Raw genomic sequence first — 24,844 nt, 5'->3', positions numbered from 1 at the left:
ATGTTTATTTATATAGCCCTAAATCACAAATGTCTCAAAGGCCTGCACAAACTGCAACGACATCCTCGGTTCAGAGCCCACATAAGGTCAAGGAAAATCTCACAACCCAGCGGGATGTCAATGTGAATGACTATGAGAAACCTTGGAGAGGACTGCAGGTGTGGGTGACACCCCTCCTCCCCCCTCACCGGATGCAATGGGCGTCGAGTGGGTCTAGCATATCATTGTGAAAGTCCAGCCCATGGTGGATCTAACGTAATAGTGAGAGTCCAGTCCATACTGGATCTAACATAATAGTGAGAATCCAGTCCATAGTGGAGCTAACATAATAGTGAGAGTCCAGTCTAGTAAGGCCAGCAGTAGACCAACCCCGCCCACCCCCCCACACCCCTACCCCCCTCACCGGATGCAATGGACATCAAGTGGGTCTAGCTTAATATTGTGAAAGTCCAGTCCATTGTGGATCCAACATAATAGTGAGAGTCCAGTCCATAGTGGATCTAACATAATAGTGAAAATCCAGTCCATAGTGGATCTAACATAATAGTGGGAGTCCAGTACATAGTGGAGCTGACATAATAGTGAGAGTTCAGTCCATAGTGGGGCCAGCAGTAGACCAACCCACACCCCCGTAGGGGAGACCGGATGCAATGGACGTCGAGTGGGTCTAGAATAATATTGTGAAAGTCCAGTCGATAGTGGATCTAACATAATAGTGAGAGTCCAGTCCATAGTGGATCTAACATAATAGTGAGAGTCCAGTCCATAGTGGGGCCAGCTGTAGACCAACCCCCCCACCCACTGGATGCAATGGACATTGAGTGGGTCTAGCTTAATATTGTGAAAGTCCAGTCCATAGTGGATCTAACATAATAGTGAGAGTCCAGTCCATAGTGGATCTAATATAAGAGTGAGAGTCCAGTCCATAGTGGGGCCAGCAGGAGACCGTCCCTCCACCCCTGTAGGGGAGACCGGATGCAATGGACGTTGAGTGGGTCTAGAATAATATTGTGAAAGTCCAGTCCATAGTGGATCTAACATAATAGTGAGAGTCCAGTCCATAGTGGGGCCAGCTGTAGACCAACCCCCCTGCCCCCTTAGGGGAGACCGGATGCAATGGAAGTCGAGTGGGTCTAGCATAATATTGTGAAAGTCCAGTCCATAGTGGATTTACATAATAGTGAGAGTCCAGTCCATAGCGGATCTAACATAATAGTGAGAGTCCAGTCCATAGTGGATGTAACATAATAGTGAGAGTCCAGTCCATAGTGCCCCCCCCTTCCCCCTTCACTGGATGCAATGGACATCGAGTGGGTCTAGCTTAATATTGTGAAAGTCCAGTCCATAGTGGCTGTAACATAATAGTGAAAGTCCAGTCCATAGTGGATCTAACATAAGAGTGAGAGTCCAGTCCATAGTGGAGCTGACATAATAGTGAGAGTCCAGACCATAGTGGGGCCAGCAGTAGACCACCCCCCACCCCCCATCCTCCCACCCCCACCCCCAGCGGAGATCGGATGCAATGGACGTCGAGTGGGTCTAGCATAATATTGTGAAAGTCCAGTCCATAGTGGATCTAACATAATAGTAAAAGTCCAGTCCATAGTGGAGCTAGTGTAATAGTGAGAGTCTAGGCCAAGGGTGGGCATTACGTCGATTGCGATCGACTGGTCGATCTCGGAGGGTGTGTCAGTCGATCTCAAGCCAGGCATTAAAAAATATACATAAAAATGAGCAATCATCAATCATACTATAATATCTGTGATATTTGTATTGGTTTACTGTGTCTTTAAGAGTGTGGTGAATGCGCATGTGCGTGTGAGTGGCGGGGAAAGTGTCAGTGTGTGTGAGCGTGAGTTGTGGCTAACAGCAGCTCGTGTATGTGTGTGCATTATTTTGGTACTACAAGAAGTTACCGCTTGTTAATAAAGCGATTGAACGGCGCATCCTCGTCTGTGTGACTCCTTCACCACCGCGGGCATTACATTGGTGTCAGAAGTGCTTCGGTTTGAACCCGCTGCCTATGGATAGAGGATGTTCGCCGACCTCAGCGCTCGAGTGAAGGTAGAGAAAGGAACTGGAGAGTGTGCGATTGACATGCCGGACGCATCCTGCGTCGAGCACGGACGCCATGAAGCCGGCGTTTCGCGCCACATCGACAACAGTGTCCCCATGACGGAGCGGCGTCATGACGCAGGAACGCATGCGCCGCCGCCGCCGAATGTAAACAAACATGGCGGCGCCCATGAGCTTGTGTGTGAAGCATTGAGAACACTGAAGTTTTCAGGGAAAGGAAGCTGGGAGGCTTATAAAATCCAGTTTGAGCTTGTGGCTAATAAAGCAGGCTGGACTGATGAGGTGAGAGCAATACAGTTGGCTTTGTCACTGACTGAAGAAACTGCATCCTGTTTGCTCCTGCTGAACCCGGGAGAAAGACTTGATTACAGTGCGCTGGTTGCTGCGCTGCAAAGGCGTTTTGGAGAGTTTGACTTGAGAGACTCTTTGCGCTGTGAGTTCAAGCACCGTGACAGGCTGCCCGGTGAGTCGCTTCGGTGCCTTGCTCATGGGATCGAGAGGCTGGGTCGGCGTGCGTATATCGGAATGCCGGACGCAATCCAAAATGAACTGATACGTGATCAATTCATCCAAGTTCTTAAACCGGATGAATTGCGCTTGCGCGTCCAGCTCGCCCACCCTACTGCCCTGGCAGATGCACTTGAACTCGCCATGGAGAGTGAGATCGCCACTTTGGCGGCACCTGAGACATCTTCCCGCCCAGTTTCGGCTGCATCATTTACGCAGGGTGCAGAGCAAAGACCGGCGTGGGTGGAGGAACTTGTATGTGCGCTACAGACCCGCTCAACCCAGTATGAGGAAAAGAAGGACAGACGAACGTCCACCGCTGTCTGCTGGGGGTGTGGACAACTTGGCCACCTGCTGCGGCGCTGTCCAAACAGGAAGGGCCAGCAGGGAAACGGGAGAGGGTCCGTGTAGCCCGGACGACACGGACCCCTTTAGCCAGTTACCGGGAGCACCAGCCCTCAAGTGATGAGACTGTTGTGACTGTGGGCTGGACAGAAGTGGGGGACCCATGTCATGTGTGCGTGCAGATTGGGAATGTAGCCTGCACAGCCCTGGTGGATACTGGATCTTCAGCCACAATTGTGAGACCGGACGTTGTTCCAGCTGGAACCGTTGTAGAACCAAGTCTCACCAGATTAAAGACAGTGACTGGGGAAGTTGCCCAGATGAAAGGCAAAGCAACTTTTATGTTCATAATCGGAGGCTTGTCAGCAACATTTTCCGCTTGGGTGGCGGATGTGAGCGACCCATGTATACTTGGTCGAGACTTTTTAAAAGCCACGAGGTGTGTTATAGACATGGGGTCTGCTGTGCTCATTCTGCCAAGCGGCCAGCGAGTAAAGCTGACCGCTCCTACTGAACGAACTGTGGCTGTGTCCGTCAACACCGCAGTCGCCAGTCCGACAACCTGGGAAGGGGCTGTCAGGCCCTCCATAGAAAGAGAGGAGGCAATAGGGGAGCTTGCAGCCAAGAGGACATCACCCACCACGCAGCAGCCATCGGTAATGGGGGCAGAGTCCGCTCGCCCTGAAGAATCAAGCCCAAAGCGGGAAGCGGCGTCATCCAGGCCACTCCCAACAGCAGCGCGTAACCAACAACAGCAAGGGGAGGACCGGACGGTAGCGGTCCGCTTCATCTGGGAAAAGAACTGCGTCGGCCTCGAAGGGGAGCAGCGCGAGCGACTGTGGCATGTACTGTGGGACTTTAAGGACATTTTCGCCCTCAATGAAAATGAGGTGGGTCTCACCCATCTGGTCGAACACCACATCGACACTGGGGATGCGCGGCCAGTCAAGGTGCGCCCCCGTCACCTCCCTATGATCAGGCAGGAAGCAGCTGATAGGGAGGTCCACGCCATGCTAGAGGCGGGGATCATAGAACCCTCTGACAGTCCGTGGGCGTCTGGCGTGGTCATGGTTCCCAGGAAGAACAGCACAAAGCTGCGGTTCTGTGTCGACTACAGGCCGCTGAATAAGGTGGCAAAAAAAGATTGTTACCCACTCCCGCGAGTCGATGAGACGTTGGACCTGGTGGCAGGGTCCTCATGGTTCTCGTCGCTCGACCTCCGCAGTGGGTTCTGGCAGGTCCCACTCACCCCTGAGTCACGGCAGAAGACAGCGTTCTGCACCACCAGGGGCCACTGGCAATTCAAGGTCATGAGCTTTGGACTCTGCAACGCACCAGGGACATTTGAGCGACTGATGGACACAGTGCTCGCTAACATCCCCAGGCAAGAGTGCTTGGTCTATTTGGACGATGTCCTCGTCCATGGACGGTCCTTTCAGTCAGCCCTTGATTCCTTGAGGCTGGTGCTGGGAAGGATTGCAGCAGCTGGACTAAAACTACACCCAGAGAAGTGCCAATTCATGCGGCGTGAGGTGGAGTTTCTGGGCCACAAGGTGGATGGAAGGGGCATCAGCACACTGGAGGAGAAGATCAGAGCTATAAGAGACTGGCCAATTCCGAAGGACCAGAAGCAGCTAAAAAGCTTCTTGGGACTTGCCTCATATTATCGGCGGTTCGTGAAGGGATTTTCTTGCAGTGGCGCACCGTTGTTTAACCTTCTCCAGAACAATCAGATGTTCGTGTGGACGCCAGACTGTCAGGAGGCATTTTCTAGTCTCAAGGAGGCCCTCATGAATGCTCCTGTCCTCACCATTCCAGATCCAGCTATGCCTTTTGTGCTGGATACAGATGCCAGTAATGTTGGTATGGGCGCAGTGCTGTCGCAGGTGGGTCCAGAAGGTGAGCGGGTGGTGGCTTACTTCAGCCGCACCTTCAACAAGAGTGAGCGGCGGTACTGTGTGACCAGACGTGAACTGTTAGCTGTTGTGTTAGCTGTACGCCATTTCAAGTACTACTTGTGTGGCGTGTCCTTCACCATCAGAACAGACCATGCAGCACTACAATGGCTAATGTCATTTCGAGAACCAGAGGGTCAGGTGACACGATGGCTGGAGGAGTTGCAGTCTTTCCACTTTAGTGTGTGTCATCGGGCCGGGGCGCAGCACGCCAATGCAGACGCTCTCTCTCGGCGGCCGTGTGCTATTGAGGGCTGTAGCTACTGTGACCGGCGCGACGCCAGAGAGAAAGAGCTGCGCGGGGATGAGACCGCTGAAGGGCCTTCATGCTGCACTTTGGAGACTGTGGACGCCGCAGGATGGGCGACCAGGCAGGCAGAGGACAGCGATCTCGAACCAGTGCGGCATTGGGTCCAGAGTGGCAGGAGACCACACTGGGAAGGCGTGTTGGGACTGTCAGTCGGCACCAAGGGCTTGTGGAGTAAATTTGCTGTGCTGCGCATCAGCGACGGTGTACTGCAGTGTGCATGGAAGGAGCCGGCCACCGGGGAGGAGAGATGGCAAGTGGTGGTGCCTAAGACTCTGAGGGACACAGTGCTGAAGGCGTGTCATGGGGGCATGGGCTCAGGGCATTTTGGCAGCTCAAAAACGCTCCTCCGGTTGCGCCAAGGGTTCTACTGGGGTCAGCACCGGCGGGACGTGGAGGACTTCTGTCGGCGCTGTGATGAGTGCGCAGCTTACAAGGGACCCCAGGACCGGTCACACGCACCACTTCAGCAGCAAGGGGTTGGAGCACCCATGGTTAGGGTAGCTGTGGACATTATGGGCCCTTTTCCCGTAAGAGACAAAGGAAACAAGTATGTGCTTTGTGCGATGGATTACTTCACCAAATGGCCGGAGGCGTACGCGCTGCCGGACCAAGAAGCAGAGACCGTGGCTGATGCCTTGCTAGAGGGCATGTTCAGTCGCTTCGGAACTGCAGATATCCTTCACAGCGACCAGGGCAGGAATTTTGAATCCAGAGTTTTTGCTGCCCTGTGTGAAAGACTGGACATGCAAAAGACACGCATGACTCCTTTGCATCCGCAAAGTGATGGACTGGTAGAGCGGTTTAACCGCACCATGCAGCAGCAGCTGGCAATCCTCACCGCCAACCATCAGCATGATTGGGACCGTCATATTCCTCTAGTGCTGATGGCATGCCGCTCCGCGGTTCAAAGTTCCACAAGCGGCACCCCTGCCCTGCTGATGTTGGGTCGGGAGATCCGCACACCTGCTGAGTTGGCTTTTGGGAGACCACCAGGCAGCACCAAGGATCAACCGGGACTGGAATATGCTCGGAAATTGCAGGATCGGATAGAAGCAGCACATTCCTTTGCGCGAGACCAGTTGGAGAAGGCTGGTTTAAGGCAAAAGAGGAACCATGACGTGCGGAGCAAGGGCCGGGACTTTAGGCCTGGCGAACTGGTCTGGGTGTACACGCCAAAAAGAAAAAAAGGACGTTGCCCCAAGTTGGACAGTCATTGGGACGGTCCGTGTAGGGTGCTAGAGAGGGTGGGAGAAGTAGTATATAGAATTGCAGTGTCCCCTAAGGGCCGAAAGGTTGTTTTGCATAGAGACCGTTTGGCACCCTTCAGGGGTAGAGAAGTTCCCCAGTTTGAGGCGGCACCTGCCTCACCAGATGGCACTGGACAGTTAGTGGATCAAAGTTCCCCATATTCCACTATTGTTGTTCCTGTTCAGCCGCCAGCGCCACGTGTTGATGGACCTGAGTTAGAACAGGGCCGGCCACAGAGACATAGGCGTAGACCGCCAAGGTTCAGGGATTTTGTGGTCGACCCCTCGGGGCGAGGGGCTTCATAAAGGGGGAGGCAGTGTAATATCTGTGATTTTTGTATTGGTGTACTGTGTCTTTAAGAGTGTGGTGAATGCGCATGCGCTTGTGAGTGGCGGGAAAGTGTCAGTGTGTGTGAGCGTGAGTTGTGGCTAACAGCAGCTCGTGTATGTGTGTATATTATTTTGGTACTACAAGAAGTTACCGCTTGTTAATAAAGCGATTGAACGGCGCATCCTCGTCTGTGTGACTCCTTCACCACCGCGGGCATTACAATACCAAGACTTCACTTTCGTCAGTTGTTTGACATTCTCGGCACCCGAGGATCTTGTGAGATGACGCTGGCTGCTGCGAGCTCATATTTAAGAAAAAAATCACTAACAGGGCGGACGCAGAGAAACACATTTTATTTCTAGAGACTCCGTACCTACTGTCAAAACTCTAAAGACCGACAGCACAGTTCCTGTCTTCACCATAAAAGACCTGTTTCATCCTGCCTGTGCTAACAAAATAAGAGTCTCAGAAAGCTAGCGTGCACAAGCTAGCAAGCTACGGAGTTTGATGCCAATGTATTTCTCCCCCGCCCTCAGCGACCGCTTTCTCACTTGCTTGCCCACCCACACACTCACTGACGTCACTCACCTGCTGCCAGACATTAAAGGGCCACACACATATGCTACTCTCATAACAAAGTGTTTAAAAACGAGTATGCAAGTTGGACAAATGAGATGCCAAATCCAACCACTTTCATGTGGTATTGGACAGAAAGGAGGACTTTTTTTTCCCTCCATTTGAAAATGCGGACGTTATCAGCACCACTGTCTAATTCCAATCAATGCAAGTCATCAGAATCAAATACACCAACTTATATTCTTGTCTTCATGAAAGAAAGGAATCTATGTGTGTTAAACATGCTTGTATTATCATTAAACACCATTAACTTGTTAACAAAAACGTATCTTTCATAAATAAATAAATATAAATTATAAATAGGAATGAGGTAGATCTCCTCGACTTGGTCAATTGAAAAGTAGCTCACCTGCAGAAAAAGTGTGAGCGCCCCTGGTCTCGGCCATTGTGGATCTAACATAATAGTGAGAGTCCAGTCCATATTGGAGCTAACATAATAGTGAGTCTAGTCCATAGTGGCGTCAGCAGTAGAATAACCCCCCCCCCCCAGCCCCCTTAGGGGAGATCGGATGCAATGTACGTCGAGTGGTTCTAGCATAATATTGTGAAAGTCCAGTCCATAGTGGATCAAACATAATAGTGAGAGTCCGGTCCATAGTGGGGCCAGCAGTAGACCAAATCCGCCCATCCCCCCCCAGCCCCACCCCCTTAGGGGAGACCGGATGCAATGTACGTCGAGTGGATCTAACATAATAGTTAGAGTCCAGTACATAGTGGAGCTAACATAATAGTGAGTCTAGTCCATAGTGGCGTCAGCAGTAGAATAACCCCCCCCAGCCCCCTTAGGGGAGATCGGATGCAATGTACGTCGAGTGGTTCTAGCATAATATTGTGAAAGTCCAGTCCATAGTGGATCAAACATAATAGTGAGAGTCCGGTCCATAGTGGGGCCAGCAGTAGACCAAATCCGCCCATCCCCCCCCCAGCCCCACCCCCTTAGGGGAGACCGGATGCAATGTACGTCGAGTGGATCTAACATAATAGTTAGAGTCCAGTACATAGTGGAGCTAACATAATAGTGAGAGTTCAGTCCATAGTGGGGCCAGCAGTAGACCAACCCACACCCCCGTAGGGGAGGCCAGATGCAATGGACGTCGAGTGGGTCTAGCATAATATTGTGAAAGTCCAGTCCATAGTGGATCTAACATAATAGTGAGAATCGAGGCCATAGTGGGGCCAGCTGTAAACCAATCCCCCCCACTGGATGCAATGGACATTGAGTGGGTCTAGCTTAATATTGTGAAAGTCCAGTCCATAGTGGATCTAACATAATAGTTAGAGTCCAGTCTTTAGTGGATCTAACATAATTGTCAAGTCAAAGTACAGAGCAGAAAAAACACCACTGAGTTGTAGAGCACACTCCAGGCCTGAGGGGACAACAGTGAAAGCTGAGAGCTGAACATCTCCACCTGCTTCCAACAGATTGGCTTGATTGAGTTCACCTGTTCACCTGCTCAGATCACATGCTTAAAATGTTTGAGCTTCCAGTCAGTCACCCCTTTTTGAAATGCTGCTAAGAGGAACGAAGACAGCTCCTGTGTGGACTCAGAAGACGCAACTGGTGAGAAAACGAAATGAAAGAAGTGCTTGTTTGGACTGAGGGGAATGTTTCAAGAAAATAATTTCACTGGGGAAATTGTTTAAAGAAGATAAATTCACTGATGTTTACAAATTGTTTAAGTTGACTGAAAGTAAATGTAAAAAGATCAGTGATGCTTAAGTTTATTCTTATAATTAGGATGGATTGTTTAAATTTAATTTCATTCATACTATTGGAAATGTTTAAGTTTATTCTTAAACCTAGGCCCTATCAGTGAAAGTTAATTTTGGTTGGATTGATTTAAAAGAAAAGCAAAGCATGTATTTTGATGTATGTTTAGGAAACACTAATGTGTTCTTTTTTCTGTTTGATTAAGGTTATCAACCTAATCGGCTATTCTAATCGGCTAATCAACTATGCACTTATCAATTATTCTACTATTTAACTACCGACTATTCAACTATTCATCCATTTCATCCATTCATTTACGCCAATAATCCAGTTTATTTGATTGCTTCAAATCAAACATCAATAAATCACAAGGAAAGAGGATTGAGTTGTCCCTTTGTGTCCTTCTTGAGTCCCACTGCCCCTTTCAAGTTTGGGCACGGCTGCAAAAAACCTGAAGAACTTGACAGTTGATAACCAACCAGCGTGGCAGGGAAGACGAGGATTAAGGGCCTGAAGTCAAAGAAACTGCTGTCGCAAAGGGAGGTTTAACTTAAAACTGCACCACGGCGAGTGAAGCTCTTGGGAAAACAGTCAAGCAACAGAAGCAAGAGAGGACCGTAGCCAAAAGTGTCTTCACCAAGCAAGCCAATTACCTCAGCAGGGCTGCAGGTACTATGATAAGGAAGGAACTACAAGAAGAGTTCTGCAAACTTTCCAATCTGGCGAGGGATGTCGGTGAAGCAAACGATAACTATAACACCGGCCTACTGGTGGACATCGAGGCGAAGTCTGATGAAGTTGAAGAAATGAAACTTGATATGCAGCAGCAAAAAGACACACAAAAAAAAACACAGATGAGTGTGAAGCAAGACAGGATGAAGTCCGGAAAAATGTTTAGCAGAACCTTTGGTCCAGATATGGTGAGGACGAAGTCATCTCGGCAATAAATGAGGCAGTGACCGCCAGTGAAGATCTCCGGGGAATGCCTGTGACTGCAATCAACAGAGACGGCTATGAGCTGAAGTGGATTGGATTAAAATCATTGGTCAAAGACGCAATCACAAGCATGACTGAGTGGGAAAGGTGGATCCCAGATGACCAAAGACCAAGGCTGGAAGGCAGAGTTAAGGACCTGAGGGCGCTCAGCAATGTACTCGAGGCCAGAAGGGTCGAATTCCTAACGGCACAAAGAAGTGCAGAGGAAGGAAGAAGAGGAAGAGAACCCCAGCCCCAACCAACTCCACAGCCGGTGCTGAGAATCAAACCCACAAGTCTACCCAGGTTCTATGGATTCAAAAGGAACTTCCATCAATGGCGTAGCGACTGGGAGAAACTGCAAAGACAGGGAGAGCCAACCGGCTCCATTGAAGTGAAGAAGTTTCAGCTCCTGGACAGTGTTGATGAGCGGACAAGCAGAGAACTACGCCTGTCAACATACAATGATGCGGAAGACATGTTCAGAGTGCTTGAAAACAGGTATGGCAACAAAACCACAATTGCCTTAGAAATAGTTGAAGAACTGGAGACGATTCCTGCTTTAAAGTCAAGCCAACCAAGGAAAGTAATTGACTTAATCCAAAAGGTGGAAAAGGCACTGGATGACCTGACAGTGCTGGAAAACATCAAAGCCATAAACAACCCTCTTGTGATCAAGTCAATAGAGAGTAAGTTGCCGGACAACATAAAGAGGGACTGGCTCACATTAATGGTCAACCCAGGAAGCAAAATGAGGCCGACAATCACTTTGACAGCCTCCTCAAATTTCTGAAGACCCAAGAAGAAATCCTGGAGAGGCCAGAGCAGCTTGGTGTAAGTGAAAGGTCTGAGAAGAAACCTACTTTCATGGAAAAGAAGTTTGCCTCTACCAGATTCACAGGGGAAGCCGGATGCGTTGTCTTTGGAGATGAAAGGTACCAGGAGAAGCTCTTCTTTTGCAAGCGGTTCAAAGAACGGAAGCCTGGCGACAAAGTGAAAGCTGTGGAAAAGCTAGGAGCATGCAAAAGGTGCCTAAATTGTCATGAAGAGGAGGAGGAATGTACGGATACTTACCTGTGCAGGAACAGGGACTGCAGGAATTTTTCAGGCCATCACTTCTTTCTTTGCTTAAAGGGAGACCCCAAAAGAAGAGAACCTGGGAAACGAGGAAGACCCAACGTCAGACGATAAGTGCTCACCGAGGATCAAGAAGAGCTGATTTCTGAGCTCACCCCAGAGATGGCTAAAAAGTTCAGGAAGGCATTTACCAATGTGACTGTAAAGACCTACTGGCTGGAAAGAGCCAACCTGGAGTGATGGATGCAAATACACGTGAGTTACCAGTAATTCTGATGCTGTTGGAAGTAACTAGCAATTCAGGACAGAAAATTGGAACTTTTATTGACCTGGCATCGGACACAAACTACATCACTCACAGAGCTGCCAGAAGTCTCGACCTGCGAAATGAAAAGGTCACCATTTTCATTCACAAGGAGTTGGAGGAATGAGCATGACCGTAAAGACAAGAAGATATTTACTCAAGGTGAGAGTGAAGACGCCCACAGGCTCAGAGAGAGCTCACGATCTAGTATGCTATGGCTTAGATGAAATTGCCAAAGTGCACAGTGAAATCCAACCTCACCAAATCAGGAAGTTCTTCCCAGACATCAACCTAGAGGATCTGAAGAGACCAAAGCATATTGAGCTTCTCATCAGCCACCGGGAAGGAAGACTTGCTCCACAAAGATTAAAGGTAATTGGGGACCTGGTCCTTTGGGAAAGTCCATTAGGAATGACTGTTGGAGGAGCACATCCAAACCTCTTTGAAGAAGTGGTTGTGGCTAGGCATAGATCCAAAACACACTTGCCCGGTTAATGAGAACTACAGCAGTGAAATATCAGGAAATTGCTGAAACCAAGATGACAACATCTGGCAGAGAGTTCTTAGACTGGTGGAAATGGGACAGCATTGGAGCAGCCTGCGAACCAAAGTGTGGGATGCCGGTGTGGCAACTGTCAACCAGGAAGAAAAGAAATGACTCTAAAAGAGGAAAAAGAGCTCAGAATCATAAGGAAAGGCCTCACTTATGTCAAAGCAGATGCACATAGTGACGAACCACATTGTGGAACGACATATCCCTGGATTGAAGATTCAACCTCGCTGCCCAAGTTTGCTCACCTGAAAGAGGAACGTAGGATCGTGGAAGAGGACGTGTATGTTGATGATCTGTCTACATCCCATAATGACCTGGAACAGCAGAAGGAAAACACAAGAAGAGTGGAGGAAATCCTAAAATCAGGCGGGCTCTTTCTCAAGCCATGGGTCCGAGCAGGCCAAAGTGGGAAGCTGGAGTCTGTACCAACAGAGCAGAAATCCTCATCCAACAGGATCCTTATTCTCCCAAATCAGATGAGTGAAGATGAAAACAAAGCCCTTGGTGTTGGATACCTCGTTGGAAAAGACAGACTCTACCTCATGACGTCCATCAATTTCTCAAGAAGAAAGAAGAAGATGAGAATGGCCCAAAATCTCCTGGTGGAAGAGGTGAGAGGAGAAACTCCAGATCCACTGACAATAAGGTAACTGCTTAGCCAGGTAGCTAGCCTGTATGACCCAATAGGTCTTGTCACACCTGCTTAGCAGAAAGGTGCCATTCTTGTCAGGAAAGCTTTTCAAAAAGCAACTGGGAGTAAAGCTCTTACTAGAGACACCTGGGACAAACCTTTGTCTGGAAAGTTGCGAGAAGAAGCCATCTCACTGTTTGAGGAATACACGCACCTCAGCCAAATCACCTTCCACAGAAGCTTCACACCAGCCAATCGGATTGGAAAACCCTGGGGATTAAGCTTTTCTGATGGAAGTGACAGAAGCTATGGAGCTGTGGTGTACTTCCGATGGGAGACGGAAGAAGACATCAAAGTCAGACTGACAGAGTCCAAAGCCAAGCTCACACCCATCGACCAAAAAGGAGAGGCAGTGAAAGCTGAAATCTATGGTGCTCTCTTTGCTACACGGCTCAGAAGGTACATTGAGAAACACAGTCGGATGGAAATTGAATGTTGGCTCCATCTGCTGGACAGTCAAACTGTTCTGGGAGCAATCCAAAGAGAGCTATGGATATCAGACCTTCTTCGCAAACAGAGTTGGAGAGATCCAGAAATCCAAGTCTATTGAAGATTGGAGATGGATTCCAGGAGACCTGAATATTGTTGATCTCATAACAAGAAGAGCATCACCAGAGGACCTTAAAAAGGATTCTGTGTGGCAGGAGGGACCCGCGTTTCTAAAACACCCTGTGGAGGAGTGGCCGACAAAGTCAGCCAAAGAGGTTGTTGCAAATGCCAAAGCGAGCATTGACAAGTTTCAAAAGAAGTCTTTCACAGCAGTGGTAACCAGAGCACAGGCAAAGACAAACCACAGTGATGTCCCATCTACTGCAGCAAAAACTCCAAAACCTACTCATGTCAGAAATGACCACAGTTCTTGTGAACAAGAGTCCAAGATCTAAGTCCGAAGATCACCTGCCGGTTCAGCTGTACAAAGAATCATGGACATAAAGAAATTCAGCAGCCCGGCCAAGCTGATCCGAGTCATTGCCTGGGTATGGAGAGCAGTCAGGAAGTGGCAAGCTCTGATCAAACGCTCAGCCTCAAGTAAGCTAAAATGTCAGGAAACATCACCACAAATGTGCAAGCAAGCAGTACTATCTGCCATCGTGTGAAGATGTGCTCAGGGATCTTTTTCTTGCAGCCTAAGAAGGCATAACCTTTCAGGACACCACACTGAATAGACTTGCTGTGTTCAAAGAGGAACAGACTGGACTTTTGCTCTGTGGAGGAAGTTGTCAGGTTTTTAATTTAAAAAATTTAGCAGTGCCAATCATACCGTATGATACGTGGGTATCCACTCTCCTTGCCCAAGAAGCACACAATGCCAACCATGAAGAGATTGCAGGAACACTCATTCGTATGAGGAATATAGCATGGGTGGTAAAAGGTCGTAAAGTGGCTTAAAAGATTGTGGACAATTGTGTTGCATGCAGAAAAGCCAGAGCTAAAAGATGCCAGCAAATCACGAGTGACCTTCCACCTGAGCGTATAACACCAGCTAATCCCTTTGAGTACACAACAGTGGACCTCTTTGGACCTTATGAAGTGAAGGATGAGGTGAGAAAGAAAGTGAAACTCATAGTCTGGGGAATAGTCTTCTGCTGCATGGCTTCCAGAGCCATACACACTGATGTTGTCAGTGACCAGTCAGCTGAAGGCTTCCTGCTGGCCGACAAGCGATTCACAGCGCTGAGAGGGCAGCTGATGGCGGGAGCTGCCATACAAGGCGCTAACCAGCACCCATCAGGAGCAAGGGTGAAGTGTCTTGCTCAGGACACAACGGACATGACGAGGGTGGTACTAGGTGGGGATTGAACCAGGGACCCTCGGGTTGCGCACAGCCACTCTACCACTGCGCCACGCTAACCTCAATGAACCCAAACATACCTTAAAATAAGTATATTCTCACTAATAACACGTGTAATACTGTATAAGTACATATGTTCTCTTGTTTCATTGAAAATAAAAGAGCAAAGTCCATTTGGCTGTGATCTGTTTTAATATGAGACACAATTGTGTCAAAGTCATGATTATTATTCCATGCTTGAAATAAGAAATTATTACTTTAAAAAAGTAGTTTTATACTTGTGAGCTTTGATGACCCAGCTTTGCAACAGTTGATATTCTAGTTTCAAGCATGTTTTTACTCAATATAGGTCATAAAATCTGCTTAGTGAGAAGAATTATCTTATCAGAAAGAAAATAAGAAAAGATCACCCTTATTTGAGATATTTCATCTTACTTAGATTTCAGTTTTTGCAGTGCAGATTCATGGTCTTGTCCACATTAAAGAGCAGATGGTTCGCCTGAGATGAACCATTCAAACAATGCTACGGTTTCCAGGGTACAATTTGCACCGGTATCGGGTTAAAATGTCGACAATACCCATCCCTAATGTAGAAAGTCTGGGTCAAAACATTCAAAATGTACTATTCAGAATTGATAGTCCAATACATTGATGCTGAACGTTAAAAGTCTAAAGCCACTCAAAAGTCTTAGAATTCAGTGTCATTTATTTTTACTGGAACTCTTTACTGGATAAATGTGACTAAAAAGTGGAAAGGCGGGTTTTTCTTTTTCCTTCCATCATTTCCACGCAATTGCTGACAAACTGTACTTTACAGCAAAACTTTATTAATCCATGCAGTACCTGTAAACCACCACTGGGTTACAAGGTTACTCAACAAATGTATCTTTCGAAGGGGGTGGATTGTTCTACTTTATTTTAGCCAAAGCCTATGATTGTTTAGTCATACTTGCCAACCTTCCTGATTTTCCCGGGACCCTCCCGAATTTCGTGGAACTGTGGACCAGCTCTATTCTCTCGGCAGGTCCTTGAGGGTGCATGGGAGTTTGCCCAACCAGTCTACATGTGCTTTGTGGACTTGGAGAAGGCATTCGACCGTGTCCCTCGGGAAATCTTGTGGGGAGTGCTCAGAGAGTATGGGATATCGGACTGTCTGATTGTGGCGGTCCGCTCCCTGTATGATCAGTGTCAGAGCTTGGGCCGCATTGCCGGCAGTAAGTCGGGCACATTTCCAGTGAGGGTTGGACTTTGCCAAGGCTGCCCTTTGTCACCGATTCTGTTCATAACTTTTATGGACAGAATTTCTAGGCGTAGTCAAGGCGTTAAGGGGCTCCGGTTTGGTGGCCGCAGGATTAGGTCTCTGCTTTTTGCAAATAATGTGGCCATGATGGCTTCATCTGGCCAGGATCTTCAGCTCTCACTGGATCGGTTCGCAGCCGAGTGTGAAGCGACTGGAATGAGGATCAGCACCTCCAAGTCCGAGTCCATGGTTCTGTCCGGGAAAAGGGTGGAGTGCCATCTCTGGGTTGGGGAGAATACCCTGCCCCAAGTGGAGGAGTTCAAGTACTTAGGAGTCTTGTTCACGAGTGAGGGAAGAGTGGATCGTGAGATCGACAGACGGATCGGTGCGGCGTCTTTAGTAATGCGGATGCTGTGTCGATCCTTTGTGGTGAAGAAGGAGCTGAGCCGGAAGGCAAAGCTCTCAATTTACCGGTCGATCTACATTACTATCCTCACCTATGGTCATGAGCTTTGGGTTATGACCAAAAGGACAAGATCATGGGTACAAGCGGCCGAAATTAACTTCCTCCGCCGGGTCGTGGGGCTCTCCATCAGAAATAGGGTGAGATACTCTGCCAACCCGGAGGAGCTAAAAGTATAGCCGCTGCTCCTCCACATCGAGAGGAGCCAGATGAGACGGTTCGGGCATCTGGTCAGGATGCCACCCGAACGCCTCCCTAGGGAATTCCGGTCGGAGGCCACGGGGAAGACCCAGGACACGTTGGGAAGACTATGTCTCCCGGCTGGGGCTGGATGAAGTGGCTGGGAGAGGAAAGTCTGGTTTTCCCCTGTTTAGGCCGCTTCCCCCGCGACCCGATCTCGGATAAACGGAAGAAGATGGATGGATGGACTCCCGGATTTCAGTGCCCCTCCCGAAAATCTCCCGGGGCAACCATTCTCCCGAATTTCTCCCGATTTCTGATGGGACAACAATATTGGGGGCGTGCCTTAAGGGCACTGCCTTTAGCGTCCTCTACAATCTGTCACCACGTCCGCTTTCCCTCCATAAATCAGCTTACCGACCTAGTCCCATAATATATACGTCTTTCACACACACACACAAGTGTGTATGGTCAACAGCCATACAGGTCACACTGAGGGTGGCCATATAAACAACTTTAACACTGTTACAAATATGCGCCACACTGTGGACCCACACCAAACAAGAATGACAAACACATTTTGGGAGAACATCCGCACCGTAACACAACATAAACACAACAGAACAAATACCCAGATCCCTTGCAGCACTAACCTTTCCGGGACGCTACAATATACACCCCCGCTACCACCAACCCCCCTCTCCCGAATTCGGAGGTCTCAAGGTTGGCAATCATGAGTTTAGTTGTTAGTCTTTCATGAGATTTTAGTTCAAATATTGCTTGTATAGGTCATAAAGTTGTTCTGGTGGTTTTATGTAAAATGAGAATCCTTTTTTTTTTAGTCCCAGGTTCTTTTTTCCGTCGAGATCATATGGCCATACGCATAAACAAGTTGAAGAAAACACATGCCACTGTTGCTTGACAAGGTGCGAACATGAACATATTATCTTTGTGTACGCGGATCCTGTCAAATATAAACCACCGCGTCTCCTGAATACAGACAGGCAGATATTCTGAGCCAGATGGCTTTGAACAGTCAACTCCAACTTTTGAGCTTTTGTAATATGATCCTTTATGTTTCCGTCTGCAAACTAGCAAAAGAAAGTCAATATTTGTGTTTGAGCTCTATAAAGCTTGTAAGCGTCACGGGTAAATGACATTACCATGGAGGCATGATGGGACATAAAAGCAATATTTTATAACCTGAGACAACGGTCTCTGAATTTTGCTTCTTGGACTATGAAGGGTTGTATCAATTGTGTTAGGTTCAAACACAAAGTTAGGCCATATTTGATCTTCTTCCAAACAATAACGTTTAAGGGTGCCATATGTAATAATTTAATGTCAAATCATCATTAAAATGGTAAATGGGTTATACGTGTGCAGCGCTTTTCTACGTTCAAGGCACTCAAAGCGCTTTGACACTATTTCCACATTCACCCATTCACACACACATTCACATGTCTTGCTCAAGGACACAACAGACGTGACGAGGTTGGTAGAAGGTGGGGATTGAACCAGGAACCCTCAGGTTGCTGGCACGCTACTCCCCCAACTGTGCTACGCCATCCACATTTTGACCGTAATTGCAGTATTATTTCTGGCCAGATTGCAACATATGGCACCTTTAAGTTTCCAACGAGATCTGTAACGAGTCATGCTGGTTTTAGTAGTAATGCAACTCCAAATCTTCACCATTTTGTCTGTCATTTAAATTATTTTACTATTCTATGACTGAAAGTTGTTTTTTTCCTCTCCTTTTGGTTCGCTGGTAGACATTCCATTCACATCCCTTCCATCATCGCACCTCTCTATTTCTTTCTCCTTCTTTATAAAAATGCATTTTTCATCTTCTGGCTGGCGTCTGTGGTGACAGATGGGAGTCACAGCGGCATCATTCAGGTAAAGATGACTTGGACTGACAGGTCTATGGAGAACACAGTCGTGAGGAGCAGCTCTCTCCTGACTCACACTCATACAACATTGCCAGCTCGGGGTTTTAATAATATGATCTGTTACAATAAAAGTATATGACAAAAGTAAGTACACCCTCACATTTCAGCAATTACCGTATTTTCTAGACTATACAACGCACCGGTATATTTTATATTTTTCCATATATTAGCCGCACCACAGAACTTTCCTCCGGAAGATCTTACCTTTGTCCATTTGTTGTCAGATGAAACAAAAATTAAGCTGTTTGACCACAATACCCAGCAATATGTTTGGAGGAGAAAAGGTGAGGCCTTTAATCCTAGGAACACCAATCCTACCAAGTCGGCCGCAGCAGGATCGCTCAGTACAGGGCCATGGGAAACAATAGCCCCAACCCCTGCAGGGACTCCAATGATGGAGATGAGGAATCCAGTAAGTGCCCTGGCAGAACGTCGTCCTGAAGTAAAAATACATTTCAAAGAAAGGAAATCACAGACATGCAGACACACAAGATCATTACCCCAGCAGCCACTCTCAGCTCAGCTCTGTTCTCCTCCACGTGTAAAGTGAGAAACACAGCCGATGCTCCAGAGGGAAGTAACCCCAAAGACAGCAAATGGTAAAAAGAATGCACATTTAACTTTATAAATAACCAGGACCTTCATGGTGCATTTCAGGCTAACTAGCTAACTAAGAAGCAGCATGGTTTTAGAGCAGGAATGTAACTTTTGCCTGCAAAACAACAACAGAGGTTGTCTATAGTGTGCTGAACAGGTTTTTATTCGTCAAACACAGAACTGGTGTAAAGTGGAGCTAATACGTTTTTCTACAAACAGTGATGAATACTTACAAATCCATTTCCATATGAGTTGGGAAATTGTGTTGGATGTAAATATAAACGGAATACAACGATTTGCAAATCATTTTCAACCCATATTCAGTTGAATATGCTACAAAGACAACATATTTGATATTCAAACTGATAAACCTTTTTTTTTTGCAAATAATCATTAACTTTGGAATTTGATGCCAGCAACACGTGACAAAGAAGTTGGGAAAGGTGGCAATAAATACTGATAAAGTTGAGGATTGCTTATCAAACACTTATTTGGAACATCCCACAGGTGTGCAGGCTAATTGAAAACAGGTGGGGGCCATGATTGGGTATAAAAACAGCTTCCCAAAAAATGCTCAGTCTTTCACAAGAAAGGATGGGGCGAGGTACACCCCTTTGTCCACAACTGCGTGAGCAAATAGTCAAACAGTTTAAGAACAACATTTTTCAAAGTGCCACTCCAAGAAATTTAGGGATTTCAACATCTACGGTCCATAATATCATTAAAAGGTTCAGAGAATCTGGAGAAATCACTCCACGTAAGCGGCATGGCCGGAAACCAACATTGAATGACCGTGACCTTCGATCCCTCAGAAGGCACTGTATCAAAAACCGACATCATTCTCTAAAGGATATCAACACATGGGCTCAGGAACACTTCAAAAAAACACCGTCACTAAATACAGTTTGTCGCTACATCTGTAAGTGCAAGTTAAAGCCCTGCTATGCAAAGTGAAAGCAATTTATCAACAACATCCAGAAACGCCGCCGGAATCTCTGGGCCCGAGATCATCAAAGATGGACTGATGCAAAGTGAAAAAGTGTTCTGTGGTCTGACAAGTCCACATTTCAAATTGTTTTTGGAAATATCAGACATCGTGTCATCCGGACCAAAGGGGAAGCTAACCATCCAGACTGTTATCGACGCAAAGTTCAAAAGCCAGCATCTGTGATGGTATGGGGGTGCATTAGTGCCCAAGGCATGGGTAACTTACACATCTGTGAAGGCACCATTAATGCTGAAAGGTATATACAGGTTTTGGAACAACATATGCTGCCATCTAAGCGCTGTCTTTTTCATGGACGCCCCTGCTTATTTCAGCAAGACAATGCCAATCCACATTCAGCACGTGTTACAACAGCGTGGCTTCGTAAAAAAAGAGTGCGGGTACTTTCCTGGCCCGCCTGCAGTTCAGACCTGTCTCCCATCGAAAATGTGTGGCGCATTATGAAGCATAAAATACGACAGCGGAGACCGCGGACTGTTGAACGACTGAAGCTCTACATAAAACAAGAATGGGAAATAATTCCACTTTCAAAGTTTCTACAATTAGTTTCCTCAGTTCCCAAACATTTATTGAGTGTTGTTAAAAGAAAAGGTGATGTAACACAGTGGTGAACATGCCCTTTCCCAACTACTTTGGCACGCGTTGCAACCATGAAATTCTAAATTAATTATTATTTGCAAAAAAAAAAAAAAAAGGTTATGGGTTTGAACATCAAATATCCTGTCTTTGTAGTGCATTCAATTGAATATGGGTTGAAAATGATTTGCAAATCATTGTATTCCTTTTATATTTACATTTAACACAATTTCCCAACTCATATGCAAACGGTGCTTGTACTTTCTTGAAAAAGTTTCTTATGTCCATTTTTCATCCGTTCACGTTCTTGTTCTGTAGCGCTGTCTGCTTCCAAGCTGCACACCTGCATGTCCGCAAGCAAGGTCGAAGAGAAAATGTGGACTGGATTTTGGGTGATGTAGGAATTTTCTATATGAACAAGTGGAATGGATTCGGATACTGACCCGCTAAAGGGGCTCTCTAACTTGAGCTATGAGGTGAGGGGAAACTAAGTGAATAATGACAGGTTATATGATTATTTATTTAAACTCATATTCGGGCCACTTTATAATGAATACGTCGGCATTTATTTAAAAAAAAAAAAAGAAAAGAAAAAAAAAATATACATTTAACTACAAATTATTTAGGGGGGGGCTTAAGAATATTTTAGGGGGGCTAGCCCCCCTAAATTAGGCCTAAAAACGCCAATGGTCAGTGGGGTACAGTAGTGGCCAGTGGGGTACCGTTGAGCTTCAAACAGGATGTCCTGGCATCACTCTGCTCTGAGTTGAACATACAGAAATAAATCTAGACAACAATAATATCCTTCTCTCAACTGTACTGTATGCGTAGATTCAAACCGGTAAAAATGCGAGGATGGATACTTGACAACACATACAAGATATACGATAGGATTGCGTATTCATGGCATGATTCTGCATCCATTCTCCAATCCATCCAACCATGGTTACAAATAACTTGTTTCTTATCGCCTTGTTGAAGCCGTCGTCTGCAGTTGTGCACCAATCCGCCTTCAAATACGCGTCACAATAAGAACTCATCTGTCTAAGGTTTGGAGCGGGACTGACGCACGGTGGAGATAGTTGACGCATCGCTTACGGAATACAAAACGGCAAATGCAATATAGGGATATTGTTGTGAGGAAATAGCAAAAAAATGATGGAGAACCAGCGGGATTGAAAAAAGAAGATGCCGACAGCAAAAATAAGATTGCTGAAAAACGGCAAACACCCACCAACATGTCTTCCTATGAGGAAGCTGTGCCTGGGGAATCTGTGGTGGACTCTCCTATTTCTGGGGCTGAGGTTGCTGAGGTAGTTAAAAAGCTCCTCGGTGGCAAGGCCCCGGGGGTGGACGAGATACGCCCGGAGTTCCTTAAGGCTCTGGATGCTGTGGGGCTGTCTTGGTTGACAAGACTCTGCAGCATCGCGTGGACATCAGGGGCGGTACCTCTGGATTGGCAGACCGGGGTGGTGGTTCCTCTCTTTAAGAAGGGGGACCGGAGGGTGTGTTCCAACTATCGTGGGATCACACTCCTCAGCCTTCCCGGTAAGGTTTATTCAGGTGTACTGGAGAGGAGGCTACGCCGGATAGTCGAACCTCGGATTCAGGAGGAACAGTGTGGTTTTCGTCCTGGTCGTGGAACTGTGGACCAGCTCTATACTCTCGGAAGGGTTCTTGAGGGTGCATGGGAGTTTGCCCAACCAGTCTACATGTGCTTTGTGGACTTGGAGAAGGCATTCGACCGTGTCCCTCGGGAAATCTTGTGGGGAGTGCTCAGAGAGTATGGGGTATCGGACTGTCTTATTGTGGCGGTCCGCTCCCTGTATGATCAGTGTCAGAGCTTGGTCCGCATTGCCGGCAGTAAGTCGAACACATTTCCAGTGAGGGTTGGACTCCGCCAAGGCTGTCCTTTGTCACCGATTCTGTTCATAACTTTTATGGACAGAATTTCTAGGCGCAGTCAAGGCGTTGAGCGGTTCCGGTTTGGTGACCGCAGGATTAGGTCTCTGATTTTTGCAGATAATGTGGTCCTGATGGCTTCATCTGACCGGGATCTTCAGCTCTCACTGGATCGGTTTGCAGCCGAGTGTGAAGCGACCGGAATGAGAATCAGCACCTCCAAGTCTGAGTCCATGGTTCTCGCCCGGAAAATGGTGGAGGGCCATCTCCGGGTTGGGGAGGAGACCCTGCCCCAAGTGGAGGAGTTCAAGTACCTAGGAGTCTTGTTCACGCGTGAGGGAAGAGTGGATCGTGAGATCGACAGGCGGATCGGTGCGGCGTCTTCAGTAATGCGGACGTTGTACCGATCCGTTGTGGTGAAGAAGGAGCTGAGCCAGAAGGCAAAGCTCTCAATTTACCAGTCGATCTACGTTCCCACCCTCACCTATGGTCATGAGCTTTGGGTCATGACCGAAAGGATAAGATCACGGGTACAAGCGGCCGAAATGAGTTTCCTCCGCCGGGTGGCGGGGCTCTCCCTTAGAGATAGGGTGAGAAGCTCTGCCATCCGGGAGGAGCTCAAAGTAAAGCCGCTGCTCCTCCACATCGACAGGAGCCAGATGAGGTGGTTCGGGCATCTGGTCAGGATGCCAACCGAACGCCTCCCTAGGGAGGTGTTTAGGGCACGTCCAATCGGTAGGAGCCCACGGGGAAGACCCAGGACACGTTGGGAAGACTATGTCTCCCGGCTGGCCTGGGAACGCCTCGGGATCCCCCGGGAAGAGCTAGACGAAGTGGCTGGGGAAAGGGAAGTCTGGGTTTCCTTGCTTAGGCTGTTGCCCCCGCGACCCGACTTCGGATAAGCGGAAGAAGATGGATGGATGGATGGATGGAAAAACGGCAAACAGATAAATATTTCATACATTTTGCTTAACAGGTTATGTTAAAGATCTTTTTTGACGGTCTCTATGTGAAAACATGTCGTCCTAAGGACTGTCTTTTTACATGCAGATGAACTGCTACAGGCTTCACCCCCTCCATGACTAGGGCTATGTCTAAACTAAGCCGGATATACCTTAAACCAGGGGTGTCCAAACTTTTTCCACTGATGGCCACACACTGAAAAATCAAAGCACTCGGGGGCCATTTTGATATTCTTTAATTTTCAAAACTAATAGAATATACTTTTTTGGGGGGGGGGGGGGTGGCTCCCTCAAGTTAGGCCCTAGGGACCCAGAAGGGTTTCACTCTTAAAAAAAGTTCAAAATAAGTCACATATTATTTTTTCATGAAACTCTTGAATCTCTAATTCTATTTCATTATTTTTATTACATTTTACGAGGTTTTTGTCGTTACCCTATTTTTTGGGTGAAAAATACAAAATATACAATATTTTTCCCAAAAAGATTTTCAAAGTGGAATATTTGATGTGAAGTAATTGGATCCTGAAATTGGTCAATAATTCATAGCAAATTTGATTTGAATGTATTATTATTATTATTATTATTATTATTATTAATATTATTTTATCAAAGACAGTTGTTATTAAATTCCACTAAAATTCTTTGGGATCCAAATGTGCCCCAGTCATAAAAAGGTCATACTTTTTTTTTTTCATTCCACACTTAAATCTCAAAATTAGCCTCAGATATATATATATTAGGGCTGGGCAATGATTACAAATTTTAATCAAAGTTAATCCCTCTATTTCTCCGATTAATCGCGATTAACTGCATTGTATACGCAAAGCCCAATAATGAATTCAAAAGTAGTGTGTAATGCACCTTTATTGGAATATTCTCCCGCATGAACAAAAGCGCCAAAACATTTGTTGTGCAAACACAATTTAAATCAGTCCTTGTTAAACAGTAGCAGTTAAATAGCTTATTTTTTGAAAATCAACTCAAAAAATGTAAATACAAACATTTAAGCTTATTGCCACTGCCAGGGTATTTAAGTTATCCTGTTTGTTATGGAACATGAATATCATCTACATACAAATCTCTGAGCACCAATCATAACATCTGAACAGGCAATTTCTGAGGTAACAGCAGAAACATTTTTTTTTATCAGGGATCTTATGTTTAAAAAACCTATATGATAGGTAGTGGGCTGTTTTAGGGAATTTTTGATCAAATTATCCGTAGTAGCAATATTAATAATGTTGTGTTTCTTCTGCGTTGTGCACTTAAAATAATTATGACCATATCTAGGAATTGATATGATGGGAATTTTCCGATTGTTTGCTTGGTGCTTTGATAAACTGAACGCATATACATGGTACTATTTGTGATGTTATGAGCCAGGGAAAAAAGAACTACCTTACCCAGCATGCAACAGGAGTGACAAGCATGCGCGGTAGCCCGGTATAGGTTG

The sequence above is a fragment of the Nerophis ophidion genome, linkage group LG01 (assembly GCF_033978795.1).
Source record: "Nerophis ophidion isolate RoL-2023_Sa linkage group LG01, RoL_Noph_v1.0, whole genome shotgun sequence".
Taxonomy (NCBI): Eukaryota; Metazoa; Chordata; class Actinopteri; order Syngnathiformes; family Syngnathidae; genus Nerophis; species Nerophis ophidion.
This window is presented reverse-complemented; position numbering follows the sequence as displayed.